Genomic DNA, 16,417 nt, shown 5'->3' with positions numbered 1-16,417 from the left:
ATCCATTCTTTATTGGGTGAATCACTCCTCTTATTTACTTAAATGTCATTTATTGCTATTTATTATCAGTTACTCTTCCATTATTGCTCATACTTTACGAATATTTAATACTTGTTATTTTCAACCTCCTATTGGATCTGTCCCACCTTATCTACGCTCTCAGGATTCCCATATAGAGATATTATCATTAACTAGGTTTAACCCATTATTACATAAATATAATAGTTTCAACCGAAAGTTATACTTTTGGTCAAATAATTTGGCGCCGTCTGTGGGGATTTCTTAGTTAAATTTTTAGTTTCCTCTAGATCTATAACTAACACGAATCACTAATATAAAAAAAGAACAAGATCCTTTTTCTTTGTATACACAGATCTAATATGGCAGGTAACAGAGAAGAAAGAACGAGAATAACGAGTAACCTCCCAACCAACCTCATGAATATCATCAATGAGAGCTCTGAAGCAGTGGACGAGGATGCAACACCTTCTAAAATAGGAGTTTAAAACTTAAATTTGTCCTAGTATTTTTCACGTGCTCGGGCACAAACACATGTGTGCGTATATACATAATGGTGGAACCAAAAATTTATACAAGGAATTCAAAAAACTTTTAGGAGTCACACTTGGGATTTAAACCTATGTCTTAAAGCAACTTTAGAACCCCCTTCACTATATATAGTAGGAGATTTAACTTTCTCAATATAACCAAAAAATCATATTTACCCAATTTATATATAATGTTTTAGCAAAGGAGGTTCGGTCCCCTTCATACTGCTTAGTTCCACCATGCACTATATATACACGTACCGATATCTATGTTTTGACTAAAAATAATGTTTTCAATTGATCTCACTCTCTACACTTTAGGTCCGCCTCGAATAGTTGGGAATTTATGTTCAGCAATGGGGGCGGAGGGCTTGTTGGGGTTGGGGTTAGCCCTTTACTTTGAGGAGAGGCAAGTAGTTAAACAGAGTCTGGATCATATGAATAGCAGCAGACTTGTCCTTGGTTTGCTCATTAACTAGAAAGTTTGTACATTTGATGGCTACTTTTCAACATGCATGCACCAGGAGTGAGGGGTCTAGAGAGGTGAATGGTCTTAGCGGTTTAGCGGTAGGTCAGTGAAAGAAACGTAAAAAAGGTACAAGCCATGAATGAGAAAGAATGTTCTTGCAGACAAGGGAGGTTGTACAATATGGTGGGAATGGAGAAAGCCAGGAAAAAATTGGTAGTTCCAAATAATACATCATGCATTGTATTAGAAATTCATTAAATATTTAATTACAAATCTAGTTATTTACCCCTAAAATAAGTAACAATTGAATGTATACGTTGTTAAACACAAATGGTCTAAGAACAACAAATAATTAAATTAAAGAGAGATAAAACAGTTAAGCCTCACTTTAAGTTGAATCACTGAAACTGGCTCTGATCGAGCACTCGATACGGACTCGGTTGCACTAAAGAAAGAGTAACTGAAGAATACTTTGAATAATAGCTAGAAGACAAAAATGAACTTTATTCCTTTGATATGCGTGCCAACAGTGGTCTTAAAAATGAAAGGTTCTCCCCTTTATATAGTAAGTGAGTTTCAGTCCTAGTACAACTCTAAATAAGATAAATATCTTTCTCTTCTATTAAATCATGATACGCAGCTGATATCGGGCGAGATTTGTGCCGTAATATCTGGTTGAGGGTGGATATTTCGGCCTCTCGTCTGTCCTTTTTAACCATCTTTCCTTTAGCCTCGATTCTTCGTTTTGCTCGAGCTCGATTCCTTTAATGTTCTGTCATGTCCGAATCTCGGTGTGTCATTCGTCCCTGGGCACTAATCTAGGGAACCCTCAGTTGTACCCGAGCCTGCAATGAACCACGTCGTCCCTTGTTTTTTCATCGAAAAATCGAGGATAACTTTATTCCCGATTTTACTCGTACACAGTAGTAATTTAAATGAGCAATGAGTTCACTGCCAATGTTAGAACCCGAAGACTATAGGAAAACCTTTTGATTTGTGTTTCTTTGTATACTCTATTACGCTATATATATGTCCCCTATGTATACAAAAGGAGATGAATAAAATGACAAAAACCTAGAACAGATTTTGTACAAGAAATCAAAACTGTACAAAGAGACAAAACCAATAAAGAAATCTGCATTGTAGTTTGCTCATCAAAATTCTAGAGAATTGATAGAAACTTAGGGTCCACCAAACTGTATAGAGAATCTGGTTCTCTATCAGTTCCCACAGAACACACACAATAAGAGATAAGTAAATGACACAGCAGAGTTTTACGTGGAAAACTCCCAGTTCACGGGATCAAAAATCACGACCTACACTCGTAGGATTTCAACTTCACTACACTTGTTTACCTCACCAGACTTCTCAGACAAAATTTCACCACACTTGTTTACCTCAACATTTTCCACTTCCAGAGCTTTTATAAATGGCTCTCTCATGGGTTTTGGAATCACAGGTTTCTTAGAGGACTTACGAATTAAGTAAGAAGGTTTCCCATTCACCTCTATATCGTCAACATCAACAACAAGTGTTAGAGTCACTTCTTCCTCATTCACCAGCTTTCCCCCATTCACCAACCTCCTCATTTTCTTCTCTTCTTTGTTTTTCTTTAGAACAGTTTCAAGGGCTTCCTTTTTGTGTAGCCTGGTAGTGGGTCTTTTAAAAGTGGGCGCTTTGCGAACTGCCCTTCCACTTCTAGTAGTAATGAAGTTTGCTACAGGCACACCATCATAGTCTTCCTCACTATTTTCATTTTCCTCTTCAGATAGAGATCTTATCTCAAGAATGAGAAAGTTCAACGGCTCGGCATCGAAGTGAGGAGAAGGAGCAGGATCAACACTGACATGGGGATTCTTTGAGGAGCAAGGGGTTTCATCCCAAGTAGGAGCAGCATGCTCTTCTTAGGCAGAGGGATCAGGTCCCTCTGTTGTTTCCCCAGTAGTACTAACTGGTGCCAAGTTTTCAAGGGGCACTAGTTCCCCACCTTCAACCACCAGTTTCCCACCTTTAACTTTGTGACTTTCACTTTCCCCCCTGAGACCCAATGGTCTCATTATCACCCTTATAACCACCAACCAAACCTCTCTCTGCAGTAATTAGTAACATGTTCTCCATGGTTTCTTGCTCATTTACCCCCAAAATAGAATCAGAGGATACATGAGGGACATTACATGTAGGGTTGGGAATATTCAGATCAAAGCTTGGAACAACCACTGTTGAAACTTTGCCACTACGAACCACATCCTGTTGGGTCTCATAACTTTTCCCAACTTTCTGACTAGAAACTTCCTGACCTTCATCTCCGTCTAATGTTTCGCCTTGTGCCATTTTTTTCAGTGAGGCAGAAGGAGAGGTCGTAGCAATGAATCATTTGGGGTTCAAAGTCTTACGACTGCGGTGAGAACCAGATTTGATTGGGTTGGAGAGGAAGTAGCTGGTGGTTGTTGGCTGGTATGAGGTTTGGACTAGGTGATAGCGGGGACCCCAACTCTTGTTCATGTGCTTCATGAGACGAAGACATAATAGGGACTACACTAGAGACGTTTGAAACTTCTGGATTTTGAGACATAGTGGAGATTTGTAGTGAGGACACGAGAAGAAAAGTGTTTGCTTTGAGAGAGAAAATGGAATTTTTGGCTTTGATGTGGATAGTGAGGAAGGAGACAACTTTTGGGGTTATTTAAGAGAAGTAAAGGACCGGTTACAAACGGGTACGAATCACCGGGTAGACGGGTCGTTTAGTAACGGGTGTGATGTTTGAGTTCTAAGGAGATGAGAGAAAGTGACTGAAACTTTTAATGAAGTGGCACTTTTATAGCCGTTTAAAAATGTGTGAGAATACAAAGGAACTACTAATCTGTGTCATGGGAACCAGGTTCCCTGACTTAGCTTTGTAAATGTGAGCCTCATCCTTTTACCAAGATGCAATGTCATTAGCTACTTGTTTGCTCTGTAGTTGCCATGCGTGTCTACCTGTAACGGTATAAAGATGAGATAGAACTTGCCAGAAAACACCTTCTAGCTGTTTTTACCTGTTCATTCTCTCATAGCCAATCATTGAGGGACCTGGTGCTCAGTTCAGTTTTATCAACCCCAATGCCAATCGATTCTTTTCAAAGTACTCTCTGTTCAGTGCTTTGGTGAAGATATCTGCTACTTGGTCTTCTGTTTTGCAGAACTTCATGTAGATAAGACCTTTTTCAATAGTCTTTGACAAAATAATGTCGCATATCAATGTGCTTCGTTCTCTTATGCTAAACCGGGTTGTTTTCCATGTTGAGAGCACTGGTATTATCACACAGTAATGGCACGCAACCAGAAACTGACCAAAGTCCTCCAGTGTCTACTTGATCCACAACAGTTGAGCACAACAAGAGGCAGCTGCCACATACTCAGCTTCTGCAGTTTAAAGAGCTACATGGTTTTGTTTCTTTGTACCTCATGAAATCAAACATGATCCAAGAAAATGTGCCATGCCAGATGTACTTTTTCTACCCACTAGATAACCAGCATAATCAGAATCAACATACCCAATTAAGTCAAAATTGTCCCCTGAAGGATAGTAGAGAACCAGGTCATGCGTTCCTTTAAGATACCTTAGAATCCTCTTGGCAACTTTAAGATGAGATTCCTTTGGACTGGATTGAAATATAGCACATAATCCCACACTGAATACAATATCAGGTCTACTAGCTGTGAGATACAAGAGTGAACCAGTGATGCCTCTGTACATGATTTTGTTCATAGGAGAACCAGGTTCATCCAAGTCCAGACGGGTGGCAGTGGCAATAAGAGTATCAATGGTTTTTGCACTTTCCATCTCAAATCTCTTCAGGAGCTCTTTAATGTACTTCTGTTGGCTTATCATCGTTCCCTTAGGGGTTTGCTTAACTTTCAACCCTAAGAAAAAATTCAATTCCCCCATCATGCTCATTTCAAACTCGCTTCCCATAAGCTTTGCAAACTCCTCACATAAGGAGTCATTTGTTTCACCAAAAATGATATCGTCAACATAAACCTGCACAATGAGCAGGTTCCTTCCCCGTTTATTCAGAAATAGGGTGTTGTCAATTTTTCCTCTTGTAAAGCCATTTTCAAGAAGAAACTTGGACAACCTTTCATACCAAGCACGAGGGGCCTGCTTCAGTCCATATAATGCCTTGTCAAGTTTGAATACATGTTCAGGATGTTCATGACACTCAAACCCAGGTGGTTGTTTGGTGAAGACTTCTTCCTTTAAATGTCCATTCAGAAATACACTTTTGACATCCATTTGGAATAATTTGAATTCCATATGAGATGCAAAAGCAATGAGAATTCTGATGGCTTCCATACTAGCAACTGGATAGTCTATCCCTTCTTCTTGATTGTAATCTTGAACCACTAACCTGGCCTTGTTCCTTGTTGTATTCCCAAATTCATCAAGCTTGTTTCTGAACACCCACCTAGTTCTTATGACCGTTCTATCTGATGGTCGAGGGACCAGGTGCCATACACAGTTCCTCTCAAATCGAAGAAGTTCATCTTGCATAGCAGTAATCCAGTCAGAATCTTTCAATTCTTCTTTGATATTTTTAGGCTCAATTTAAGAAAGGAAAGCTGAGAAGGCAAACGAGTTTCTAGTCTTTGATCTAGTTTGAATTCCTGAATCAAGAGGAGTGATCGCATTTTGGAGAGTATGTGAACTTTTGTGCTTCTAGTTAGACACCTAAATCTCATTGTGGGAAGATCCAAGTTCCACAGAATAGGATCCATTGTTGGCATCTATGGATGGGTGAGTACCAATTCTCTGCTCAGCATCAAGAGTTCCTTGCACGACATCAACAACTCTATCCTCTGCTTCAGTTGTTGTGATGGAGGAACCGAGTTCTTCTGCATCAGTTGAGGATTCTGTTGTATTTTCTTCATTGAATTCCTTGACTTGGCTCATCAATTATAACTTTCCATTTGACATATCAATGAATTCTCTAGGAACCTTCGACTGCTCTCTGTCTTGATCAATCTTATCATGTGAAATTTTCCCACATAGGTGGTGTGATTCATCAAAGATTACATGTATGCTTTCTTCAACACACTGAGTCCTTTGTTGTAGACCTTGTATGCTTTGATTTGTGAGCAATATCCAAGAAAGATTCCTTCATCACTTTTGGCGTCAAATTTTCCCAAAGCTTCCTTACCTTTATTGAGAACGAAGCATTTGCATCCAAACGTTCTTAGGTGAGTTAGCTTGGGCTTCCTTCCATTCAGCAGTTCATATGGAGTTTTGTTCAGGAGGGACCCAATCATGCACCTGTTCACCAAGTAGCAAGAAGTGTTGACTGCCTCTGCCCAGAAGACTTTTGCTACGTCACTGTCAATTAGCATAGTTCTTGCCATGTCTTCAAGAGTCCTATTTTTCCTCTCAACAACACCATTTTGTTGGGGTGTTCTGGGAGCTGAAAAATTGTGACTTATGCCATTTTCAGCACAAAAATCGTCGAATTTTGCATTGTCGAACTCTGTGCCATGATCATACCTTATACTTACAACATTATGGCTCATCTTCACTTGAATATGCTTCACAAATGCAATAAAAACTGGAAAAGTTTCATCCTTGGTTATGAGAAACAAGGTCTATGTGAATCTGGAGTAGTCACCAACTATGACAAAGATGTAATTTTTTCCTCTTCTACTAGGCACCCTCATAGGTCCACATGGATCCATATTGAGGAGATCAAGTGGCCTTGAAGTGCTTACTTCATTCTTTGGCTTAAAAGAGGACCTGGCTTGCTTTCCTCTTACACAAGCATCACACACCTTGTGACCTTTGAACCTTGACTCGGGAAGCCCACGGACCAGGTCCTTCTTGACCAACTTGTTCAGCAATGAAAAGCTTGCATGTCCCAATCTTCTGTGTCACAACTCAACATCATCATCAACAACACTAAGACATGTAAGATCCCCATTGTGCAAGGACTCAAAATCAGCAGCATAGATGTTTTTGTATCTTTTTGCCGGTAGAACCACTTCACCGGTCACGAGATTTGTGACTGTACAGGTTTTTGATAAAAATTTTACTTTGTTTCCTCTGTCGCAGATTTGAGAAACACTCGGTAGGCTACATTTCAAGCCATTCACATAGTACATATTCTCGATTGAGTGAGTGTGCGTCTTCCCAATTCTTACTAATCCCAGAATGTATCCCTTTTTGCCATTGCCAAAGGACACACTCCCTCTTTGCAGGGCTTTGAGTGAAAGAAAATCATCGATGCTTCTAGACATATGCTTAGAACAATCACTATCCATATACCATGTTTGGTTGCTTCACTGCTCCATGCATAAGAAAATCAAGGATTAGAATTGGGAACCCAAACATGTTTGGGTCCTTTATAGTGAGGAAAGGGGCGAATTAAACTTTTTTTTGTCCAAGCAGGTGATGAGTGGTGATTTTACCACTCATATTAGTCTCTTTTCCTTAGTTTTTGTGACCTTTAATTATAAAATGAGGTAATTTATGGTGTGCATTGCTAGATTTTTAGGTACAATGAACCTTGAAGAAAGTTGAAATCAAATAAAGTGAAATTGTACAAAAAGAGTAAAAGAAGTGAAAATATTTCCAGTGGAATTGCATCTGCGCAAGCACGTCCGCATCTGCGCAGGCACGTCCGCATCTGCGAGAAAAGGGCCGCATCTACCGAATGAGATTTACAAGACAAGAATCGCTTCTACAGTTAAAGTCCGCTTCTACGGACGCTCTTCTGCGGAACAACCATTTCCACTAATCTTCGCTTCTGTGAGCAGGCATCCACATCCGCGAAATCGCACCTGCGTGGATTCTTCTGCAGGTGCGGTAAACGGGTTATCATACCTTGGCAGACTTGGAGATTCACTTTTTCTCCATTCCAAACCCACAAATACACGACCTAGCTTATTGGAAACACATCTTTGACTTATTTTCAGTCTCTTGACTAGAGAACACAAGTTTTGGAGCTAGGGTTCTTGCACACACACTTGGGACTTGAAGATTTGAAGCTTTTGGCTGAGAATGTCTTACCCATTTATGTTCATTTCTTCATTTTCTTGCTTTGTATTGTATATCTAAGTGTGTAGTATTTTTAACAACACTTGAATCTTATTTATGGGAATATTCATATTTAAAGTGTGGATTACATATCTTGTTGTGCTTATGTATTGAATGATTTTTATTTATTATGAAGTGAGTTATTGTTTCTTTAATTATTCTTATTCTTTAATGTTTCCAAAGGGATTAGCTAACTCTAGGACTTGCCCATTCATTTCGAATTAATTTTGGGAAAGATAATTTGGGGTTGGGAAAGATTTATTAACAAGAACTTGAGGCGTTAACCCTCACTTTATAGATTCTACCTAGGGATAGGATTGAACTACTTGTAGCCATATTCGGGTGTGCTTAATCTCTTAATTGTTTTAGGGATAATTCAATTAAGAAGTCTTGTTAGTCTTCGGAAGAATCTAATATGGAATTATTATCCGAGGCTAGTTAACATAAACTCGCTCGTATTTGTAAAATCGTGAAATACATTGGATTGTTACTTGAGTGTAATTTCCAATGCATCCATGCTTGTAGCCATTGATCATTTTACTTGCTTTCTAGGTTAGTTTACATTTTCTCAATTAGTTATAAATATTTTCTCAAAATCTTTCTAAGTGTTTGGCTTAGCATAATAAGTGATAATTCTCTTACATGCCTAATCGCCTACATATTATTCTCTGTGAGATTCGATCCCGACTCATAGTTAGGTAAATTATATTACATGTGACCGTGTTCATTTACTTTTTAGCAGTGGATTCGGGTAATACACGTTTTTTAATGGAAGAACCAGGTTTCTTAGCAGTAGTTACCTTTTCAACAAAAACCTTATTTTTCTGTTGGGACTGAAAACTTTATTTTTCTTTAAAGTGTCCAGTGTTGCCATAGTGAGTGCAAAGCCAATTATCAGGGACAGTAACATACTTGCTATGTGGATTGCAGGGAGTCCTTTCCTTTTGAAACCCGACTCCCTGCTTATTCCCACCATTGCTTGTAAACATGGGAATGATTGTATCAGAGGACCAGGTCCACTTTAGATATTTTTATAGGTCATTTTAAATTCTACCTAGATCTTCCTGAAGTTGTCTATTTCTTTCAAGTTCAGCACACATACTAGATTTCACAGATTTGAGTTCATTTTCAAGCTTAATGTGTGCCTCACTTGCAACTTCCCCTCCCTTTTGGATATTCCCAGAACTGTTTCTCCTTTTTAGTTCCTCTATTATTTCTTTTAGATCCACAACAACTACCAACAGGTCATCTCTCTCATGTTCTACGTTTTCAATTTTTTCAGTCAGAACATCTTTTTCTTTCTTTAAAACCTTGATGCTCTCTTTTAGGTAAACCACTACGACTACCAGATCATCTCTCTCATGTTCTACTTCTCTTAGTTCCACAGTTAATCCATTTTTATTATTTATAAGACTATGATAAGTATCAATTAAAATATTTTCCAAAGATATAAGCTTCTTCTTAGAGTAAGACTTCAAATTTCTTTGAACATCTAGAAAGTTTACCTCATCATCATCTTCATCATCGTCAGATTTTGCCATCAGGGCAAAGATAGAGTCATATTCAGCTGCTTCACTTTCAATTGCCATCATGGAGGTGTCACCTTGTTCATCATCTTCTCCAAATTTGCTGGAAGAATTTCCCCATGCAACAAGTGCTTGTTTCACAACATTGTCAGCGGCATCTTTTGTCTTGAATCTTTTGTCAAGAATCGAGTTCCTCTTGACTACTTTGTCTGTGTTGTGCTGTACTGGTCTTGCTTAAGGAGAGGACAGTCTTTGATGAAGTGCCCTGGCTTACCACATTTATGACACAAGTTATAACCTCTTGGCTTGTTGGAGCTGCCCCTTTTTGGAATGCCTCCATTCCTGCGAACCATTTTCTGAAATCGCTTCATCAGGTAGGCCATGTCAGTATCCTCACCACTTGAGTCATTATTATCTGCCTTGAGTACTAGGTTCTTCTTCTTTTTGGGCTCTCTTCTTTCATGGTTCTTCTTCTTCATTTCATAAGTCTTTAGATTTCCAATGAGTTCATCAATGGTTAACTTTTGCAAATCCTTTGCCTCTGTGATAGTATTTACTTTGCTTTCCCAGGAATTAGGTAATACACTGAGTATTTTCCTGACAAGTTTATTCCTTGGAATGATGTCTCCTAGAGAGTGGAGCTCGTTGATGATAGAGGTGAATCGAGTGTGCATGTCCTGAATGGACTCATCATCCTTCATCCTAAAGAGTTCATACTCAGTGGTAAGCATATCCATCTTTGACTGCTTGACTTGAGTTGTTCCTTCATGTGCTGTTTGGAGAGCTTTTCAGATCTCCTTGGCAGCTTGACAGGCAGAGATTCTGTTGTACTCGTCTGGTCTAATACCACACACGAGAATAGTTTTTGCTCGGAAGTTCTTCTCTATGGATTTTCGGTCAGCATCGTTATACTCCTTCCTTGTCTTTGGAATTGTCACTGCTGGCTCGCCAATAGTTTTCATGGGGACGAAGGGTCCATCGCAGATAATATTCCAGAGTTCTGAATCTTCAACCTGATAAAGTCATGCATCCTTGTCTTCCACCATCCGTAGTATTATCCATTGAATCTTGGTGGTCTGTAGGTTGATTGACTTTCTTCAAAGTTTGGTGGAGCAGCTATTTGGATCATTTCTACGTGTTAGCCTGATAGAAAGAACCTGCTCTGATACCAATTGATGGAAACTTAGGGTCCACCAAACTGTATAGAGAACCTAGTTCTCTATGAGTTCCCATAGAACACACACAATAAGAGATAAGTAAATGATACAACAAAGTTTTACGTGAAAAACTCCCAGCTCACGGGATAAAAACCACGACCTACACTCATAGGATTTCAACTTCACTAACCAAGTAATTTTAGATTACAACCTACTGTAACCTAGAGATTAAACTCTTAATCCCTCACTCACTTGTAATAACTATATTACAAGCCTCTTTGTAATAACTCTATTACAAAGCTCACAACTCGACTAACTCTAGCCAAGACACAAACACAAGGTTTATGGTTTTACAAATAGTTTCCTACACAATGCTTCTGGCTAAGCTAAGTAGGAATTACAAGTGGTTCATTATAACAAAAGTATACCATAACTAAGGACATATTGATAACACAGAGATGGAAACTGGTCCTTCGTTCCATTGTTCATTGTTCTTGAAGTCTGGAAGTCACTTGCAAGAAGGTAATACACTTGAGAGAGCTTGATTAATTTGTCGGATGTGCAAGTGTATGTTTTTCCTTTGATTCATGTTAATAATATCCAAGTGATATCACTTGAATGATGCAAGCAAATATCTGGTACAAGGCATTCCCAACAAAGTGGTTGATGCACTGTTTGTACTGATGCGTGTGTGTAGAGGAATAATTGCAGCGACTTTACAGCTGTGAGGAGTTGATTGGTACAGTCAGCAATGGAACTGATGTCTATCTGTTCCCTCTGCCGTCTCTTTGACTCTAGTTGTTGAAACTTGTGCCCGACTTGAGATTTGTTATGCTTTGGTACCTTGAGGATGTGTAATAGGTTCCCGATCTGGTTCTTAAGATAAAGTTTGTTAGATCATCAAAATATAAAGAGGCACATAACTTATCAAGAATTCTATGAATTATAAACAGCTTCATGAGTCTTTGAATTTCTCCTTTGTCCAATAGTATTGCATGTTATCTAGGCGTTATGTCCATATGTTTCTCAGACGAAACACTAGTGAGATTCCGGCAAAAGCTCCTCGGCGTCAACAAGTCCAGCTTCTTGTTCAATAGGAGAAATTATACCAATGAAAGCAACTGTAGTTCTTGAGTTTGCTACCCTGGGGTAGAGAGGCTATTTCCGATATACCCTCGGCTCCCTCCCTCCAAGAACTCCCCACCTTGCTTTTGGGGTGACTCGAACTCACAACCTCTTGGTTGGAAGTGAATGGTGCTCACCATTAGAGCAACTTACTCTTGTCAACAAAATGGAGAACAAATGACAGAAATTACTAAATATTTACTTACTCACACCTACTCATGTATCGAGTCAATTAATGCATAATATATATATTTCTTACAAAATGTTTATCATTTAATCATGTTTAATTACCTCAAAATAAACCATCGATAATTCTCAAACGCTCTGCTTAAGTTTGTTTTTCTTTTCTTAAAATAAAATGGTTATTTTACTAGGTTTGGCCAATACGTATAAAACATACACAAAATAAGGTTACAATTCTAACTATAAAATCACGGCATATATAGTCATAAGCCACTAACAATATTTGATTGCGCGTGCAATGTATCACTGATGAGCAACTGACCCTTGACAGAAATATTTCCTATTTCCAATTTGCTTATCTTCGTGGTGCTATTGAGTAAATGGACTTGACATAAATATACCTTGGTTCCTATTTGTTTTTACCTGAATAACTTCATTGATGAATTAATAACCCTTTGAAACCTTCTTCTCTCTCCATGCATTCTTAACAATTTCTGCAATCAAGATTTGGATGTGAGTCACCCTTTCTCATCATCAACCTTTCCAAGGTTAGGAAAGGTTAAAACTTGAATGACATATATCTAATTAAGCAAGCAAGGAGCAGCGTTTTGGATAGCATGCGGCGACAAATAGCGACGAGGGTCCACTTCACTGAGGCGAGATTCGCGCAGCGAAGCACTCGCCTTTTTGATATGAAGCGACAATTTATACAAAAACATAAAATATTATATACATATAACTAAAAATTCAATAACAATAATATATTAATAAATATCATTCAAAAATTAAAGACTCAATAGAAATTATCAAGTCAATATGCAATTAATTCTACTCTATATAAGACTATAAATCTATAATTGAAAAAACAGAGCAACAAATAAATAAAGCTACTGCCTCTGCTCGATTTTGAAAAACAGAGCAACAAAAAAAAAAAAATGAAGCTACTGCCTGACTGCCTCTGCTCGATTTTGAAAAACAGAGCAACAAATTAAAAAATAAGAACTCAAATAGATGATGGAAGAAACAGAGCAAAGAACCCAAAAACAGAGCAAAGAAAGAAAGAAAGAAAGAAAGAAGAAAAACAGAGCAAAGAAAGAAGAAGAAAAACAGAGCTGAAAGAGATGATGGAAGAAAGAAAAACAGAGCTGGGCTGAAACAGAAGAAAAACAGAGCTGAAAGAAGAAGAAAAACAACAATCACTGAAGAAAGAAGAAAGAATAAGAAAAAGAAAAAAGAAGACCAGCAATGGTGGTCGACCAGAAGAAGAAGAAAGTAGAAGAAGAAGAAAAGAAAAGAAAGAAACATACCTGGTGAAGAAGGGGTCGCTGATGGCTGACGATGGAAGAAGAAGAAGAAGAAGATGTGAACCCAAGCCCTAATTTTGTCGCTCAAGGAGAACTGGAGAAGAAGGGTCGCTGCTCGTAAGAATCGCTGCTCGTAAGAAGTGATTTCACCCAAGCCCTAATCGCGACTTAAGTGCCTTTTTTTTTTTTTTTTAAAATAGCGACGCTACGCTCGCTTCTCGCCACACTGTCGCCTCTCGCTATACAAGCAGAGACGACCGCTATTTTGAATCGCAACGCAACAGGCCCTCTGTAGCGACATACGCTCGCCTCGCGTCGCTACACGCTTTTAGCGTTGTAGCGAGCGCTATTTATAACACTGGCAAGGAGATCTTACCAGCTTCTAAACATCATCTTCTGAATCTACAAGTAGCGAGGGTGAAAATAGAAAAAAATAGCAGCCCGGTGCACTAAGCTCCCGCTATGTGCGGGTCCGGGAAGGGCCGGACCACAAAAGTCTATTGTACGCAGCCTTATCCTGCATTTCTGCAAGAGGCTGTTTCTACGGCTCGAATCTGTGGCCTCCTGGCAGCAGCTTTACCAGTTACGCCAAAGCTCCCTTCTGAGGGTGAAAATAGAGAATCAAGAAAATCAATATCAAATCTAAGAGACAAGAGGGGTTGCTCCGTTGGTCGGCATCTCTCACCTACAATCTCAGGGTTGTGGGTTCGAGTCACCAAAGGAGTGATCAAATCTAAGAGGAATGAAAAAGATGCATAGTTGGAGGTCAAAGCAATCTACTAGTGAGAACGAAGAGCAAGATGGTTCTTTGTTGCTTTCAAGATCATTTGGGATCATGAAAAGCTTATACTACTGTTTGACATGTACATAGTCGTATTTATGACCTGTCTGTACTGATAGGTGTGCTATGATGCAATTGCATATCATCATTTCTTGAGGTAAAGTTTTGTATCCAGTTCTTGAATGAGATACTGAATTCAACCTCTACAACTGCTACAAGGACTGTATGATTAAAGCACCCAGCTGACAATATTGAAGTTATACTTGTTTTAACTTGAGGAGAAAAAGGAAAAAAAAGGAAGAGGAACATTGCATGATTTTCTTCTCCCACAAGAAGTATTATTGTTCACATTTGGCATAAGGTATTAGATATTTCATAAACATAGTGTGATTTTCTTCTCTCACATGTAGTTTTATCTATTCAAATTCAAGTGGTTTTGGCATCAATTAAGGAGGTTCAAAAGGATTATATTTTCATTCAATCATTAAAGGGTAGAAATGAGGTTTGCACACTGTCCACTTTTACTTCCTAATTAATAAGGTTTAACATCACTCCTGTCACCCAAAGCCTAAAAGAATACCCTTCCTCTCTCCCCCTCACAAACTCATTATGAATCCTTACAATTTCAATATTTAATAAAAAGGTCTAGTACACATGATATGCATATGAAGATTTCAGGTGCTAAGTATAATGTAGCATGTTCACAGGATTGCTCATTAGATATCAGAATTAATTAGTGTCAGATATCCAAGAAAGTATTAGAACCCAGTTTTTTCTGGAGGGGGTTCCTCGGGACAGTAACCAGTATCGAAGCATAAAAAGCACTTATTGCGGGTAAAGAAATAAAATACTGTGGCAGCAAGATTACATATTCAATACCCAAATCGACTAGTAGAAGTTCAGTGTAATAAACAGTACCGATACAAGTAAACAACCTCTTAAAATACATCAAACAATTGTCATACACAGATCATGCTACATAAATTAAAACGTTCAAAAAGAACACCATCCAGGCATCAGGTGGAAAAGACATGTATATACATGGAAAAATAAACCACCTGATTGCATAAAAAATGAAAGTCACACAGACATTTCCAACAGCAAATGAGTACTCACATGTGCTGGTATTCAGGATTAAATGCAAGACCCTCCCTGTAAATCAGCTCTTTCATTTGTTCCTCAGTAAGGGCATGCTGTTCAAAATCGAAGTTAAAAGGAGTCATGCAAACGGGCTCGTCGCTAATATCATGAAGCGATGTTAGGTAAGGACGTGCAAGCGCATCTTCAACTGAAACCAAAAACGAAATGGAGAGTAGAGGAATCAGTATGTAGCGAAGATGTATGCTGTTAAACGATGCAAATATGGAGATTTGATTGCAGTGTCACTTCTGATAAGTAAAACAACAACAACATACCCAGTATATTCCCACAAGTGGGGTCTGGGGAGGGTAGTGTGCACGCAGACCTTATCCCTACCTAGTGAAGGTAGAGAGATTGTTTCCAATAGACCCTCGGCTCAAAAAAGTAGGGAGAAGAAGAAGAAGAAGCAGAGGGAGAAAAAGAAGAAGAAAAAGAAAGAAAGAGGGGGAGGGGGGAGAGAATAGAATAAGTAGCACCAAAATAAAAAACATGATGTAATACAAATCCGAGAGATAGGAAAGTACATGCTTGCTACTCAGTGTTGTGAAGAGCGTGAAACGAGGAAAAGCGACAACCCCCATTTCGCTTAAAGCGAGAAGCGAGAAGCGAAGCGCTCGCTTTTTTGAAGTGAAGCGGAATTTAAAAATAAAGGATATAAAAATAAAAGGAAGGGCAGTATGATTCTTTTAAAAACTGGGCAGCATTTCAACGACGAGTAGAAGACTAAGAAAGAAGAATCGAAGGTAAAAAAAAAATTCGCCAGCATTTCGCTGCTATTTGGTCATTGAAACTTAGAAGAAGAAGAAGAAGAAGAAGAAGAAGAAGAAGAATTATATATTTGACTTCGTGAGGTTATGGGTAACATTTATCTTCAAAAAGTTTTCGAATCCGGGCACGTGGGCGCGGGAGTGCATTTTAGAAATCCTCCAATTTGGGTTTGTAATCACTCTAATAGGTAAATTATGAACTTGTGAGTGTATATTGATTGATTTATATAATATTTGGCTAGCTTCGGATTGTTCGGCACCAAGTTGAGGCTTTAAAGTGAATTTGTGGGCCGGAAAGTGAGCTTCGAGACGAGGTAAGTCTATTGCCTAACCTTGTAAGAGGAAATTTACACC

This window comes from Nicotiana tabacum, chromosome 15 (assembly GCF_000715075.1).
Source record: "Nicotiana tabacum cultivar K326 chromosome 15, ASM71507v2, whole genome shotgun sequence".
In the NCBI taxonomy this organism is placed as follows: Eukaryota; Viridiplantae; Streptophyta; class Magnoliopsida; order Solanales; family Solanaceae; genus Nicotiana; species Nicotiana tabacum.
Note: the sequence above shows the minus strand (reverse complement) of the source record.